General features: G+C 42.6%; 2 non-coding genes across 2 annotated transcripts; both read left to right on the forward strand.

Annotated features, from left to right (window-relative positions):
- The first annotated feature begins 5,412 nt into the window (after window positions 1-5,412).
- Trnat-cgu (transfer RNA threonine (anticodon CGU)) lies at window positions 5,413-5,484 on the forward strand. The gene has a single exon. It is a non-coding gene; the product is annotated as a tRNA-Thr (tRNA).
- A 334-nt stretch (window positions 5,485-5,818) lies between these two features.
- On the forward strand, window positions 5,819-5,892 carry Trnan-guu (transfer RNA asparagine (anticodon GUU)). Its single transcript has one exon. It is a non-coding gene; the product is annotated as a tRNA-Asn (tRNA).
- The last annotated feature ends 9,420 nt before the right edge of the window (window positions 5,893-15,312 follow it).

The following is a 15,312-nucleotide window of genomic DNA, read 5'->3' on the forward strand; positions in this document are numbered from 1 at the left end:
TCATGTTATTTTGGTGTTGGCAGGTTTCGCGAGCGTGACATTCAATTCTGCTGTGGTCTTTGCAGATGTCGTCCTCTTATTTGTTGTTCCAATCCTCTTTAATGATAGTCCGTCACGATCACTCAACACACACTTTCATCGTTGTTGTGATTTAGCGGACGATATTTTTCCCTTTCCCTGCATGCTGTACAAATGTTGTATGTGGAGACTCTTGAAACATTAAAAACTTCGAGTCCCTTGGTTACGAAACCACCCACCACAAGAGCACTAACAATTCGCCCACGTTGTACCTCGCTTAGCTACGAAATAACGCACTCAAAACTACACAAAACTATGTTCTGACCACGACTGAACTTGCAAAGTACTGAGTACGCTGCACAGCTGTCGCTCGTGCTCAGATACTCGCAGGCTTGGCTCACATCTGCATTTATGTTCAAGCATGCATTTCTCGTGCCAACGGCCTTGCCGCAGTGGTAACAGTGGTTCCTGTTAGATCACTGTGTTTAAGAGCTGTGGGGCTGGGCTGGCACTTGGATGGGTTACCATCCGGTCTGCAGAGCGCTGTTGGCAAGCGGGGTGCACTCAGCCCTTGTGAGGAAAACTGAGGAGCTACTTGATTGAGAAGTAGCGGCTCCACTCTCGAACACTGACATACGGCAAGGAAGGCGGTGAGCTGACTACATGCCCCTCCATATCCGCATCCAACGACGCCTATGGGCTGAGGATGACACTGCAGCCGGTCGGTACCGTTGGGCTTTCATGGCCTGTTCGGGAGGAGTATTCATTTCTCGCGATGTTTCCATATTTTTGTCCACCGCCTGTATTTCCACTGTGAATGTGCTGGATGTGTAGACGAGGTAATGGCACCATTGTGTCGACCAGGTTAGTGTCTGAGCGATGGAATTCGTCCATGAAGTGATTGCAACATAGGTCCCTCAACTACCACATAGTTGGAAGTATACTAGAAATTTACAACTACTAACTCCATGAAAACTGCAAAAATGAGACGTTCCCCTTGACAATTGCGTACCCAAGAGCAGCTGTCATTTCACGTAACAGCCGGCAGCGGTGGCCGTGCGGTTGTGGCGCTGCAATCCGGAATCTCGGGACTGCTACGGTCGCAGGTTCGAATCCTGCCTCGGGCATGGGTGTGTGCGTTGTCCTTAGGTTAGTTAGGTTTAAGTAGTTCTAAGTTCTAGGGGACTTATGACCTAAGACCCATAGTGCTCAGAGCCATTTGAACCATTTCACGTAACACCGCGCCCCTCCCTCCTCCGATTAAATTGTGTTGTTATTAGCGGTCGAATAATGTAACAGCCTTGACTTTTCTTTCATTTTTAAATTTGCGTGACCTAATGATGAGTACTAATTGGTTTTGACTGATATGGGAGTCGGTTCATTCGGATTTTGGCTGCTCACTAATGCCAGCTTAAAAAATTGATATTTAACATTGAACAAAGTCGCGACTACATGAGTCTATCGTTTTTATTCTCTAGTAATGTGATTGATCCTTTTTACACGTATAAAGCTGTTAAATTCTTTGGAAGCAGCTGGTTTCTTGAACAGCTACCACGTTCCATCAGCGTGCTATCGTTTACGCATTTGTATTCCTACGAGTCGAGCCTGGAGTCTAATGTTCTTTACGAAGACCGATTATCAATGTTATTACCATGCAAATCATTTCGTTGAATTGAAACTAAATATTAATACGGTCTCGTGTCATCGAATTTCTCCACTCTCCAGCAACGGCTTCTGGGCGTGACGGGGAATATACCTGAATATAACAGGTATTTCATCAATTCGAGGAATTTGGCGAAGGAGGAAAATTTGATTCTAGGTCATTATTTCTAAAACTTAGGTTTTCATGACTTTAGTATTATCCAACAGAGGGTGGCCCCGTGGCTTTCTTCCATAACTGAATGAGTCACCGTGTCTGCAGGTGGCAACGATTTTTAGAAATTCTGCGCTCAGAAACATGACGGTGATGACCAGGATGGAGACAATTAAGAAAATCAGTAATTCCATTGCGGAAAAGATGGAGAGTGATGCTCAAGGAATGAGGCAAAATACTAATAAGCGAAATTAGCACGAGATATGGAATTCTATGGGCCTCTCTTTTATGTTATTTTGATATTTTTACAGAATACCAGAGTTAAGAATTCAACAGCTCCTAACCACTTTATTTAATTGCTTATTTATTGAACCCGTTCAGATTGGGGTCTTCGGCTCTCTCTTACATCAGACAGGACCTTACAGATACAGTAATGAAGGTAAAAGAATGGAACCGTATAATTACAAACCAATATCCTTAGCTTCGGTTTGCTGCAGAATTCTTGAACGCCTATTGAGTTCCGATGTAATAATTTTGTTTGAAACAGTAAATGTTCTCTCCACAAATCAGCACGAGTTAAATGAAATGTCGTATGACGAGGACCTCCTGTCGGGTAGACCGTTCGCCTGGTGCAAGTCTTTCGATTTGACGCCACTTCGGCGACTTGCGCGTCGATGGGGATGAAATGATGATGATGACAACACAACATCCAGTCCCTGAGCGGAGAAAATCTCCGACCCAGCCGGGAATCGAACCCGGGCCGTTTGGTTTGACAGTCTGTCGCGCTGACCACTCAGCTACCGGGGGCGGACAGCACCAGTTTAGAAAGCATCACTCGTGCGAAACTGAGCTTTTCCCTTATCTTACACAAAACTGAACTCCTTCGGAACAGGCCTTGGAAGGCCCACCGGTACCGACCGGCCGCCGTGTCATCCTAAGACCACGGACGTCAATGGAGGGGCATGTGGTCAGTACACCGCTCTCCTTACCGTATGTCAGTTCACAAGCCCTGAGGCGCTACTTCTCAATCAAGTAGCTCCTCAGTTTGCCTCACAAGGGCTAAGTGCACACCGCTTGCCAACAGCGCTCTGCAGACCGGATGGTAACCCATCCAAGTGCTAGCCCAGCCCGACAGCGCTTAACTTCGCTGATCTGACGGCAACCGGTGTTACCACTGCGCCAAGGTCGTTGGCCCCCTTATCTTACATGATATCCTACAAATAATGTACGGAGGCAGATCCCATGTTCCTAGATATCCGGAAAGCGGTTGACCGGTGCCCCACGAGGCCTGTTGATGATGATCCGAGCATTGGTATTCATCTTCTCTTTCTTCATTCAAGACGGTGCACAAAAGTCTTCTTTGCCATCTGTACCTCTCATTCGCATTATACAGGTTGTAACGGGTATAAGTAAAAACATTTTAATATGTGCTACGTAAATAAGTACACAAATAAATGTATTGGTCTTCGCAAAAACACGCCAGAAACCTTACGACCTGATCTTTTCTGTACGGTAGCCTTTAATTAGACTTCTCCCATCCATATAGACTAGTCCATGTATGCACACCTCAACACTTGACCTGCTGTCCAGGAGAAAATAAGCATGGTCTTGTCACATGTACTGGGAGGTACAGGGTGACACAGAATAACGGGAATGTTTGAAATGGGTAGTGGCAGCCATGGCCAGGTGGCAGCACTGCGGGGTCGGGGCAGTTAGCGAGTAAACAGTCCGCCATTTCAGTAATTATGGATCAGTGGAACGGACAACAGCCTGCGTTAGCCATAAAAATGTTTTATAAAAACAGTGATAGTTTCGTGGCAGCGCAGAGGGAATGTCGCCGTTTTTATAATTTAGGACGTCACGATGCCGTTCCGTCGAAACACGGAATAAAATGTTGGGTTAATAACTTTGAAGAGACTAGACCTGTTCTCTAGAAGAAACCGATAGGACGACTAAGAAGTGTGCATACTCCAGCGAACATTGATGCGGTACGCGAGCCTGCCTTACGGAGCCCACATCTTTCAACTCGTAAGCAACAGCAGTGTTTGGAATGCCCCGGGAGAGTGTTCTCAGAGTTCTTCATCTTGATTTAAAATTTCGTCCGTATAAACTACAGATGGTGCAACGACTGAAGGACGATTACCGGCTACGATTAGGATTCTGTCAACAAATTATAACAAAAATAAACAATGACGAAGAATTTCTAAGCATTCGGTTACTGGGCAAACACAAATACCAATGACGTTCATGAGCACCCTTTACATGCTAGTGAAGTGACAGTGTGGTGCGGTGTTTCATCACATGGGATTATCGGACCGTATTTTTTCGCAAATAAACAGGGAAACACGATAACTGTCAATGCCGATCGTTACGTGGAAATGTTAAGAACTTTCGTTACACCTACACTGAACAACTTTCCAAACGTTCAGGAAGCCTGGTTTCAGCAGGACGGAGCGACATCACTCACTGCACGGGAATCAGTGGCATATGTGCGAGTATTGTTTGGCCACCATGAGATCTCACGATTCGGTAACATTCCCTGGCCCCCTAGACCGCCAGATTTATCCGTTTGTGATTTTTACTTTTGGGACTTCCTCAAGAGCAAAGTCTACACGACTCGACCAAGAACCCTGGATGAGTTAAAACAGAGAATTCGAGACGCAATTCACAGCGTCCCAGCAGAGATGTTGCAGCGGTCAATGAGGAATCTCAATAGCAGATTTCACGAATGTATTCGTACAGGACGCCATTCAAGGAACGTAATTAAAAAAAATGATAAATGCCATCAACGTTTCTCAAATAGCAAAGTTGTAAGGTTTCCATTACTATGAATGCAACTACTTGTCACCATCACGATCCCGTTTTTTTGCGTCACCTTGTACTACCAAAATTGAAAATATACGACTTTAAGAAGTTATAATTATTAATCTGCAAATGACCCCTCAATCAAAATAACTGCACATATACCAGTTACACCATTTTTGGCCATACCATTATTCCAATGTGCTATGCATTCTTAAATCTGGAGAATTTCCATGATCACTGTATTCTTACGTGTTCTCGCTGAGACATTCTACACAATCTTCCGATATAATCCTCTTCTGCATTTTATTTCTTCCAGTTAGTTGCCAGTGGATGCATCCCTAAGCCATTGTAGGCTGAACCATATTTCTATAGAACATCTTTTTATTTTTCCGACTTCTCTTAAAAGATCATATGATTGTTTTCAGCTTCTGGGATACTTTTTCCCGAAGGGTTACTCGTTACTGTATTTTTCAGTCACTGGAATCAGAGCTGCAACATTTATGATGTTGTGTTGGTGCAGACTTACTCTTCATGGAAGATAATGAATGTCTGCAAGGAACTGTTCTAGTTGGTGACAACATCCACTTTATTAACTGGTCAGTGAGATCGATAGCATTGTCTGCGACCTGCAACACAAAAGGCACTTACACTGCATATGTCGAGCACTTCATCGACTTCACTCTGTAGATACATGAACAAATACACCAGAATTTCACTATCTGGATTCAGTATAATGAAATGAAAATTTGGGTATACCTCGCAGCTGCAAAGCTGCCGCCTTCTTAGCTCAGTGGTAGAGCACTGGTCTCGTAAACCAGCGGTCGTGAGTTCGAACCTCACAGAAGGCATCCATTTTTTTTAATCTTCCTGCAACGAGCGGAGCTACCTCGAGCAGCATCTAACACATGGCAGTACACTGAATGAAAGGTATGTTCTACAATCCATGACAAGTATTCTACTGGCCTCAGAGGTTTTCTGAATGCATAGGCAGAACAGTGGTTTGTATGCATTTTGTAGTATAATGTCATGCTTGGCGATGTCATTCGTTTATGAGCCTCGCTACAGTGTGCATGCACGTTATCCATGTGAAGAGACATAAGCAGATGCTACCATTCTGCGAGATTCCTGCAGAAGGTGTACGAATTGCATTGATATACAGAGCACAAGTAAGCCGAAGGCAAGGCCTCCGTGGCACAATCAACTAGCGCGTTCGGCTGTTAACCGAAAGGTTGGTGGTTCGAGCCCACCCGGGGGCGAAATCGTTTTAACCGTCACCGAGGTAAGGACATAGGTCAACTTTGTTAGAGATACACAGCTAGTGTGCCAATTTGGCTGCGTTTGAGTGATGCCACAGAGCCTTATACACATTCAGCCAAGTGACACTGTAGGTAAAAACATGGCCCTACACAGACGTTCTACTGTTTTCCCATTTATTCGCCATGTGTGACACTGCAGTAGAGCGACGTCCACTACAAAAGACATATTATTTACATTCAATTTCAGTGTATACGTCGCGAGTGCCATATGACAGGGCCTGTCTCTTGATGTCGATTTGTATTTGGTGTCTCTTTAAGTGTCGGTCTGCAGTAGGCCGATGGCTTGCGTCCCCCAATTCTTAACAAAGCTGATTATAAAGCAAAAGGTCGAAATGGAAACCCCTTCCAAATTTTTCGCTAATGGACAGGGAAACACAATAATTGTCAGTGCCCATCATTAAGTGAAGATGTTACGAACTTTCGTTACACCTGCATTGAACAACTTATTCAAATTCGTTGAAAAGACCATGGCTATACGGCGGGTCAGAGCTGGAATAGCCCGCCCTGCTTTCTAGATAGAGAAGTGTCAAAAGACGTATCTGAATTCTGAAGACTCCTCCCAAACAGGCGATGAAGACCCAACGGTGCCAACCAGCCGACGTGTCATCGTCAGCCCATAGGCGTCACCAGATGCGGATATGTAGGGGCATGTGGTCAGCACACAGACCGGAGGCGCTACTTCTCAATTAAGTAGCTCCTCAGTTTGCCTCACAAGGGCTGGGTGCACCCTGCTCGCCAACAGCGCTCGGCAGTGCAAGCCCAGCCTGACATCGCTTAAGTTCGGAGATCTGACGGGAACCGGTTTTGCCACAGCCGTTGGCTGAATCCTGATGGGCGTGCCTAGAATATTCTAGAAATCATCAGCTGTCAACAAGAACTAACACACCAACGCAGAGCTCATTCTCAGGTAATGAATCGAATTAAAACGTAGGTCTTGAAGCCCTGTTGCTGGCAAAGTGACAGATACTGGCACCCTCGTCATCTTAACTGTTAGGCTCTCATTGAGAAACGACTAGAGTATTTTACCTTAGGATACGAACGATTACTCCCTTTTTCAAAACTTTTTGTAGTTAAATGCTTTTATTATTCTTGTGCGTATGCTTTAACTAGGTGTAACAGTCACAATAACTTGTCCAGGAAACATGCTTTCATATCTTGTGTATACTGAACGTGTGGACATTAATGATGAAGTGGTAGCATAGCATAAGAAAAAAAGTTCCTTTAAAAAATTTGCGATTAATAAAGACATTTGTCGAAACAGTCTTATTGAGTTACTGTTCATAATAATTCGTTCAGCAACAAGAACTGAGACCATGGAGAAGCTGGACGGAGATTATTCAGATCGCGCAACTTGAGGCTCAGGGCCTGTGTAATGCGACGTTAACAAGCAGCAGGGGGTGCACAGCGACCGTCTCCATTTGTGTTCCGAGGCGGGGCGGGGCCAGGGCAGTGGAGGGCGTCACCGGGAGGTCAGGAAACAGTCGACTGGCGTATTGTCAGAGCCGGGTGCTGCTGATTCTGCCGCTGACAGCGCTTACCACTGAAGCGCCACTGTCGCTAGAGAGGGCTCCGCGGACATTCTCACTTCGCATGCAGGACAACCAGAGGTGATGCAACCATGTGTCGAAAGCTCGTCAGTTCACACATGGGCCAGTCTCTTGTACACATTTTCCATATTGAAGAGCATGCGACAGCCTGAGCTACCTAATGCATTCCAAAATCCTGATGTGGCGTTCGCTGTGTTATTCAGTGGTTTGGTATTTAACTAATTTGTAAATGAAAATGATAATCTTATGTCATTATGTCATTTTTGAGGGATGAAGTAGTGAAGGCAGAAGAGGATCAAGTAGGTAAGAAGACGAGGGCTAGTAGAAATCCTTGGGTAACAGAAGAAATATTGAATTTAATTGATGAAAGGAGAAAATATAAAAATGCAATAAATGAAGCAGGCAAAAAGGAATATAAACGTCTCAAAAATAAGATCGATGGCAAGTGCAAAATGGCTAAGCAGGGATGGCTAGAGGACAAATGTAAGGATGTAGAGGCTTATCTCACTAGGGGTAAGATAGATACTGCCTACAGGAAAATTAAAGAGACCTTTGGAGACAAGAGAACCACTTGTACGAACATCAAGAGCTCAGATGGAAACCCAGCTCTAAGCAAAGAAGGGATTTAGTGACATACAGGGAGAGAAAGCCTATTTACAATTTGTACAGAAACCATATGGCAGTTATAAGAGTCGAGGGACATGAAAGGGAAGCAGTGGTTGGGAAGGGAGTGAGACAGGGTTGTAGCCTCTCACCGATGTTATTCAATCTGTATATTGAGCGAGCAGTAAAGGAAACAAAAGAAAAATTCGGAGTAGGTATTAAAATCCATGGAGAAGAAATAAAAACTTTGAGGTTCGCTGATGACATTGTAATTCTGTCAGAGACAGCAAAGGACTTGGAAGAATAGCTGAATGGAATGGACAGTGTCTTGAGAGGAGTATATGAGACGAACATCAACAAAAGCAAAACGAGGATAATGGAATGTAGTCGAATTAAGTCGGGTGATGCTGAGGAAATTAGGTTAGGAAATGAGATACTTAAGGTAGTAAAGGAGTTTTGGTAATTGGGGAGCAAAATAACTGATGATGGTCGAAGTACAGAGGATATAAAATGTAGACTGGCAATGGCAAGGAAAGCATTTCTGAAGAAGAGAAATTTGTTAACATCCAGTATAGATTTAAGTGGGAGGAAGTCATTTCTGAAAGTATTTGTATGGAGTGTAGCCATGTATGGAAGTGAAACATGAACGCTAAATAGTTTGGACAAGAAGAGAATAGAAGCGTTAGAAATTTGGTGCTACAGAAGAATGTTGAAGATTAGATGGGTAGATCGCATAACTAATGAGGAAGTACTGAATAGGATTGGGGAGAAGAGAAGTTTGTGGCACAACTTGACCAGAAGAAGGGATCGGTTGGTAGGACATGTTCTGAGGCGTCAAGGGATCACCAATTTAGTATTGAAGGGCAGCGTGGAGGGTAAAAATTGTAGAGGGAGACCAATAGATGAATACACCAAACAGATTCAGAAGGATGTAGGTTGCAGTAGGTACTGGAAGATGAAGAATCTTGCACAGGATAGAGTAGCATGGAGAGCTGCATCAAACCAGTCTCAGGACTGAAGACCACAACAACAACAACATGTCATTACAGTGAGTAATTACTACATAATTTTTTCTCTCGGCTAAAGATTTGGTCAAGTTGCTAAATAACTCCAACTTAACTGTCTGAAAGTTGTGTGTCACTAAATCACAGTTCATACAACAGATTCTATACAACTATTGATTATGATGGAAACAGTTATCTTCAGCAAAATGATGATTAAAACCACCGAATATCAGCCGCGCACAACACTGACATATGTTACCTGAAACAATATTCTTCGCAACTCGTGCGTAATTAATTTCGGCTCCATACATCAGCAAGAAAAGTTTGTTATATGGATCGTGCTATGAGCACTGTTTTTAAAGAGCCAATCTAATTCGAATTATTTTCATTAAAATGAGTTCGGGACCACCAGTGCACATTTATTTTTACACATTTTTATTACCTTCGGCATTTATGTTTGAAGAGTTGCGTAATTTGAATTTGCCACTGATACAATAGTTAAGTTGGCGGCAGACAATTGATATAGACTTTCTGTTATTAGAGCAAATTTCCTTTTAACACGGTAAGTATTTGGAATGCTTATTAAACTTTACTTTCATATTGTGCACTATTTTGACTAATTGTCAACAAGCAAACCTTTGATACTTTCGTAAGAAACAGAGATAAATGCGCGATACATATCGCTATCATCAATGGCTGCGCCCCTTGCAGCGGAAAGAAACAATTAACACAGATAATGCTTATTGAGAGAGGAATTAAAGTTACAAATAATTATTCACTCATATTTATTATAATCATGAACTCTGTTGTCAAGTAATAATTAAAAAATAATTGTAATTTCTCAACAGACCTCAGATTGATATGCGTCTTGGGTCCGCAACCTACAAAAGCCAGCCAACAAAAGGTCAAAACAAAGGAAGACAAACTCACATCTTAAAAGGAATTTACAATTATCATTCTCTTTGTATGATACACATCGATATGTCCAATTACACCATAAAATATTATATGAATAATTAATATTTATCATCGATTTATTTCACTGTTTTTTCATATGTCGGATAGATAATGTTTATAACTGTTAGAAGCATAATTTACTCTCCTCACACTGTAGCTAAAATTTACCTCGTGGATGTTACATTGAACATAAAACAGGGATCCTTTCGGGGCTCAAACCTCGGTGATAGAAAGGTAGGATCAAATGTTCTGGATAGCCCTTGGGCTCGGGACTATTTGCATGTCCAACAGAAGTGGGAGTGAGACATCAGCTGCACATTAAAAAAGAACAAATGCAGGATCTTTATGGAGGCTCTCCTCCAAATAGCTTACAGTGGACGTTTGGAGCTTGAAAGGCAGGTACATCTGTTAGGGAAAGGAACATCTCGAAGTACTTGCTGGAGACAGAAAGCTGGGCCCTAGTATTTCTCGCAGATAATGCGTTCGGTCGAAGAGGCGAACAATACGGCCTATTTGGACCTACCAGTTAGGCGCCTCTTTCCACTGCAGGGGCAGAGAGCCTAAGAGAAATCTACACCGCCCAGCCAAGGCGTCATGACGGTGTCATAAAAGCCCTTTGTGAACAGTGACGGCGACGACAAAAATTCGCGAGTTTCCATATTCACCGTGGACCAGATGCCGTCGACGCAGCCGTCAGGTAGTGTCGTTCCTCGGCCTGCAGAGATTTTGGGAAGACGTAGGCCTCCAAAATAATTTTAGAAGGAACGCAGCATTAATAGCTGCTCTGAAATGACACAAAAGCACTTCCATTAGTTTAGCCAGGGCCCCTGGTCAGACACAGCTCACGTTCGAGCCATCCAGATAATGATCTCCATGATAAATGTGTTGTTCACTTTAGACCTAAGTGATACTCAAAATAACATGCTGACAGAAGTGGCCATGGGAAAAATGACAAGTCGGGACCACAACGTCTCCTCCTCTCTGCACGGAATTTGCGAGTCAGGAGTTGGCTGCTTCTCATAAAAAGAGAAGAAAACCGTAAACTTTGATTAGGATTGGCCGATGAATGTAGCAGATGAGTCAGAGGGGAGATGTGGAGTCCGTCAAGTCTTGTGTTTGGCATGAAACTCTTGTGCGGGAGGTTACAGGAGTGCTTTTGTAGAACTTTCCAAGGTCTGGTGGAAAGTGAGGAGTCTTCTGATTCAGACTACAGTCTGGAGAGGATTCTGACCCTGACTTTTTTTTTATGAGTTAGATGCACTTGGGACACTTGTCCTGAGTGTTGTAACACCGTAACTCTAATGCTGTACTGATTTATTTTGCCTTATGTTTTATTTAATATTATATCCTTGAGTTTCTGTAAATGTTGTTGGATTGAATCGCTACCATAAGAGTGTTTATAATTTTCTCTGTTAAAAACTTTTTTAGAGTGTAGGAAGTTGTAGGGGGTCGGTAGTAGACGGGGTCGATTGTCAAGCACTGCAGGAGGCAGTGAGACCTATTGTCCAGTGCGTAGTGGTACTGGAGAGTGTCGAGTGAGCTGTAGTGCGGGAAAGACGGGCAAGAATGGTGGTCGAATAAAATTATTCCCCGGAGTATGACGAGTGAGCACGTCCCCCTGATCGTCGTGGGGTTGACCCTCACTAATACCGATTCGCGAGTGATATGAAACAGAAAGTGACAAGTGCCCTATTACGTGTTTCGCGTCAAACGCGTCGGCCAACAACAACCATGGATTGCAGTGAGAATTGTTGTGGATGTTAACCATCATCATTGCGTGTGACGAAGTTCCTAAAATCAACAACTAATGCAAGGCATAACCGTAATTAAATGTGTAAGGCGAAGGTAGCAACTGCCTCACAATTTGTGTATATATATATATATATATATATATATATATATATATATATATATATATATATGTTTGTACATCGCAACCTTTGTGGTCCTTAATAATAGACAAACTTTAAATAATTCCACTATTCAGTTGCAAAACAGCCGCACTCGGTTGAAATATCCCCTAAACCACAGCAGAAATACCGATAGCCTTTCATCCATTAAGCACACGGTCATATAATCATAATAATTAATTGTTTGGCGGATTCGATAAATTACACAAAACCCAGAAAGGAAATTTAATCGGGGGTGTTTCATCTTGGCTCCCGTGAGAAGGACAGTTGCAGTCTTCGGATCCGTACAATGATTTATTAAGCACCATTTTTGATTTCAGTGGAATGACCGTAGCAATTATCGGACAATTTTAGTGCTAGAGCAATCCGGTGTTGTTGTTACCGTGACTTAAATTACAGTATTCCAACTAGAAACAGTGTAATGTAACGTATTTATGGTGAAATTAGAAATCGCGGGAACGAAGCACATTATTTAGACAGTACAGTGCAAAAGTGACTCAGAAACAGTAAACAGGTTGTTTTTACGAGTTGAAATGATACGAGCAGTGTTAATAAACAATATATTGAAGTATGGACACGAGAACCTGCGTTAATTGCTGTAAAATTCATATTCTAAGAAAAGACGCGTTTGTGCATAACCGCGTGTGAACCAGTTAAAATTCCGTTACAAGAGTATCAGGAGAATATTTTCAAATGACTTTGTATAGGAAAATATCTTTAGAACAGTGTTGTTGTTGAAGCTTCCTGGCAGATTAAAACTGTGTGCCCGACCGAGACTCGAACTCAGGACCTTTGCCTTTCGTGGGCAAGTGCTCTACCATCTGAGCTACCGAAGCACTTGATGGTAGAGATCTTGCCCGCAAAAGGCTGAGGTCCCGAGTTCGAGTCTCAGTCGGGCGCACAGTTTTAATCTGCCAGAAAGTTTCATATCAGCGCACACTCCGCTGCACAGTGAAAATCTCTTTTTGGAGTGTTGTTGTTGTTGCGGTCTTCAGTCCTGAGACTGGTTTGATGCAGCTCTCCATGCTACTCTATCCTGTGCAAGCTTCTTCATCTCCCAGTACCTACTGCAACCTACATCCTTCTGAATCTGCTTAGTGTATTCATCTCTTGGTCTCCCTCTACGATTTTTACCTTCCACGCTGTCCTTTAATACCAAATGGTGATCCCTTGATGCCTCAGAACATGTCCTACCAACCGATCCCTTCTTCTGGTCAAGTTGTGCCACAAACTTCTCTTCTCTCCAATCCTATTCAACACTTCCTCATTAGTTATGTGATCAACCCATCTAATCTTCAACATTCATCTGTAGCACCACATTTCGAAAGCTTCTATTCTCTTCTTGTCCAAACTAGTTATCGTCCATGTTTCACTTCCATACATGGCTACACTCCATACAAATACTTTCAGAAATGACTTCCTGACACTTAAATCTATACTCGATGTTAACAAATTTCTTTTCTTCAGAAACGCTTTCCTTGCCATTGCCAGTCTACATTTTATATCCTCTCTACTTCGACCATCATCAGTTATTTTGCTCCCCAAATAGCAAAACTACTTTACTACTTTAAGTGTCTCATTTCCTAACCTAATTCCCTCAGCATCGCCCGACTTAATTCGACTACATTCAATTATCCTCGTTTTGCTTTTGTTGATGTTCATCTTATATCCTCATTTCAAGACACTGTCCATTCCGTTCAACTGCTCTTCCAAATCCTTTGCTGCCTCTGACAGAATTAAAATATCATCGGCGAACCTCAAAGTTTTTGTTTCTTCTCCGTGGATTTTAATACCTACTCTGAATTTTTCTTTTGTTTCCTTTATAGCTTGATCAATATACAGATTGAATAACATCAGAGAGAGACTACAACCCTGTCTTACTCCCTTCCTGACCACTGCTTCCCTTTCATGTCCCTCGACTCTTATAACTGCCATCTGGTTTCTGTACAAATTGTAAATAGCCTTTCGCTCCCTGTATTTTACCCCTGCCACCTTCAGGATTTGAAAGAGAGTATTCCAGTCAACATTGCCAAAAGCTTTCTCTAAGTCTACAAATGCTAGAATCGTAGGTTGGCCTTTCCTTAATCTTTCTTCTAAGATACGTCGTAGGGTCAGTATTGCCTCACGTGTTCCAGTGTTTCTACTGAATCCAAACTAATCTTCCCCGAGGTCGGCTTCTACTGGTTTTTCCTTTCGTCTGTAAAGAATTCGTGTTAGTATTTTGCAGCTGTGGCTTATTAAACTGATTGTTCGGTAATTTTCACATCTGTCAACACCTGCTTTCTTTGGGACTAGAATTATTATATTCTTCTTGAAGTCTAAGGATATTTCGCCTGTTTCAAACATCTTGCTCACCAGATCGTAGAGTTTTGTCAGGACTGGCTCTCCCAAGACCGTCGGTAGTTCCAATGGAATGTTGTCTACTCCGGGGGCCTTCTTTCGACTCAGGTCTTTCAGTGCTCTGTCGAACTCTTCACGCAATATCATATCTCCCATTTCATCTTCATCTACATCCTCTTCCATTTCCATAATATTGTCCTCAAGTGCATCGCCCTTGTATAGACCCTCTATATTCTCCTTCCACCTTTCTGCTTTCCCTTCTTTGCTTAGAACTGGGTTTCCACCTGAGCTCTTGATGTTCATTCAAGTGGTTCCTTATCTCCAAAGGTCTCTTTAATTTCCTGTAGGCAGTATCTATCTTACCTCTAGTGAGGTAAGCTTCTACATCCTTACATTTGTCATCTAGCCATCCCTGCTTAGCCATTTTGCACTTCTTGTCGATCTCATTTTTGAGATGTCTGTATTCCTTTTTGCCTGCTTCATTTACTGCATTTTTATATTTTCTCCTTTCATCAATTAAATTCAATATTTCTTCTGTTACCCAAGGATTTCTACTAGTCCTCGCCTTTTTACCTACTTGATTCTCTGCTGCCTTCACTACTTCATCCCTCAAAGCTACCCATTCTTCTTCTACTGTAATTCTTTCCCCCATTCCTGTCAATTGTTCCCTTATGCTCTCCCTGAAACTCTGTACAACCTCTCGTTCTTTCAGTTTATCCAGGTCCCATCTCCTTAATTTCCCACATTTTTGCAGTTTCTTCAGTTTTAATCTACAGGTCATAACCAATAGATTGTGGTCAGAGTCCACATCTGCCCCTGGAAATGTCTTACAATTTAAAACCTGTTTCCTAAATCTCTGTCTTACCATTATATAATCTATCTGATACCTTTTAGTATCTCCAGGGTTCTTCCATGTATACAACCTTCTTTCATGATTATTAAACCAAGTGTTAGCTATGATTAAGTTGTGCTCTGTGCAAAATTCTACCAGGCGGCATC

Source organism: Schistocerca gregaria, chromosome 2 (genome assembly GCF_023897955.1).
Source record: "Schistocerca gregaria isolate iqSchGreg1 chromosome 2, iqSchGreg1.2, whole genome shotgun sequence".
In the NCBI taxonomy this organism is placed as follows: Eukaryota; Metazoa; Arthropoda; class Insecta; order Orthoptera; family Acrididae; genus Schistocerca; species Schistocerca gregaria.